Here is a 2,500-nt window from a genome sequence, read left to right as displayed (position 1 = left end):
AGTATAATGAATAACTGATGAATTCAATGTTTAGTATAATGAATAATAGATAAATTCAATGTTTAGTAAAATAAATAACTGATAAATGCAATGTTTAGTATAATTAATGATAAATTCAATGTTTAGTATAATGAATAAATGATGAATTCAATGTTAAGTATAATGAGTAACTGATGAATTCAATATTTAGTATAATGAATAAATGATGAATTCAATGTTTAGTATAATGAATAACGGTTAAATTCAATGTTCAGTATAATGAATAACTGATGAATTCAATGTTTGGTACAATGAATAACGGTTAAATTCAATGTTCAGTATAATGAATAAATGATAAATTCAATATACAGTATAATGAATAAATGATAGATTCAATATTTAGTATAATGAATAACTGTTGAATTCTATTTCTAGTATAATAAATAACTGATAAACTCAATGTTTAGTATAATGAATAACTGATGAATTCAATGTTTAGTATAATGAATAATAGATAAATTCAATGTTAAGTAAAATAAATAACTGATAAATTCAATGTTTAGTATAATGAATGATAAATTCAATGTTTAGTATAATGAATAAATGATAAATTCAATGTTAAGTATAATGAGTAACTGATGAATTCAATATTTAGTATAATGAATAAATGATGAATTCAATGTTTAGTATAATGAGTAATTAATAAATTCAATGTTTAGTATAATGAATAATTGATAAACTCAATGTTTCGTATACTAAATAATATAAATTCAATATTTAGTACAATGAATAACTGATAAATTACTAGCTAAGCTACAACCCAATTTTTAAAAGCAGATGCTATAAGCCCAGGGCCTCCAACAGGGAAAAAATAGCCCAGTGAGGAAAGGAATTAATGAAATAAATGAAATATATGAGAAGTAATGAACAATTAAGATAAAATGTTATAAGAACAGTAACAACATTAAAAGAGATCTTTCAAATATAAACTATAAAAAGAGACTTATGTCAGCCTGTTCAACATAAAGCATTTGCTGCAAGATTGAACTTTTGAAGTTTTACCGTTTCATCTACCCGATTAGGAAGATCATTCCACAATTAGTTCACAGCTGGAATAAAATTTCTAGAATACTGTGTAGTATTGAGCCTCATGATGGAGAAGATAAGACTATTAGAATTAACTGCATACCTAGTGCTACAAATAGGATGGTACTGTCTGGGAAGATCTGAATGTAAAGGATGGTCAAAATTATGAAAAATCTTATGGAACATGCATAAAGGTTTAAAGGTCGCTCATGAATGGCAGAGGCAAGGGACAGTGAAATTGCCCTATCAAGCAGGACAATGCCCTAGAGACTGACCATATATTATAGGATTAGCTCCCAAGCCCCCTCTCCACCCAAGCTAGGACCAAAGAGGGCCAGGCAATGGCTGCTGATGACTCAACATATAGAACTAGAGGCTCCCCCAAACGCCCCCAACCTTAGGTCACATGGATGGTAAGGTTGCAGACACTAAAAGCACTAAGGAGTCTGAGCGGGATTCGAACCCCCGTCTGGCAAACACCAGGCAGAGACGTTACCAATCAAGCCACAACAACCCTAATTGGACGACGGTGCCAGAGATTAATATCTGAAGGATTGGTCTTGAAGGATAACCTGTTGAATTAAGGAATAGTAAATCATGATGGTGAGTAACTTACCAGAGTCTGGAATGGGATAAATAAATGGATTTCCAGAGTGAAGGGACAAGGCATCGTCGGCAGTGCTGTTGGTGTCGTAATCCTCGACTTCTAACATGTAGTTTTCGACCTTATTACCAATTCTGCAAACAGAAAGAAAGTTAGTTTGAATAAGACAGTTTGGGTCCTGATCTCTCTCTCTCTCTCTCTCTCTCTCTCTCGCTCTCTCTCTCTCTCTCTCCCTCTCTTAGTTTGAATAAGACACTTTGGGTCTCTCTCTCTCTTTCTCTCTCTCTCTCTCTCTCTCTCTCTCTTAGTTTGAATAAGACACTTTGGATCTCTCTCTCTCTCTCTTAGTTTAAATAAGACACTCTGGGTCCTGATCTCTCTCTATCTTTCTCTCTCTCTTAGTTTGAATAGACACTTTGGGTCTCTCTCTCTCTCTCTCTCTCTCTCTTAGTTTGAATAAGACACTTTGGGTCTCTCTCTCTCTCTCTCTCTCTCTCTCTCTCTCGCTTAGTTTAAATAAGACACGTTGGGTCCTGATCTCTCTCTCACTCTTTCTCTCTTAGTTTGAATAAGATACTTGGGTCTCTCTCTCTCTCTCTCTCTCTCTCTCTCTCTTAGTTTGAATAAGACACTTTGGGTCCTGATCTCTCTCTCTATCTTTCTCTCTCTCTTAGTTTGAATAAGACACTTTGGGTCTCTCTCTCTCTCTCTCTCTCTCTTGGTTTGAATAAGACACTTTGGGTCTCTCTCTCTCTCTCTCTCTCTCTCTCTCTCTTAGTTTAAATAAGACACTTTGGGTCCTGATCTCTCTCTATCTTTCTCTCTCTTAGT

At 34.2% G+C, this 2,500-nt stretch overlaps 1 pseudogene; it reads right to left on the bottom strand.

The window, feature by feature from the left end:
* LOC137646632 (ficolin-3-like) overlaps positions 1-2,500 on the bottom strand; it is an 18,958-nt pseudogene that overhangs the window by 4,204 nt on the left and 12,254 nt on the right.

This window comes from Palaemon carinicauda, chromosome 9 (assembly GCF_036898095.1).
Source record: "Palaemon carinicauda isolate YSFRI2023 chromosome 9, ASM3689809v2, whole genome shotgun sequence".
NCBI lineage: Eukaryota > Metazoa > Arthropoda > Malacostraca > Decapoda > Palaemonidae > Palaemon > Palaemon carinicauda.
This window is presented reverse-complemented; position numbering and strand designations above follow the sequence as displayed.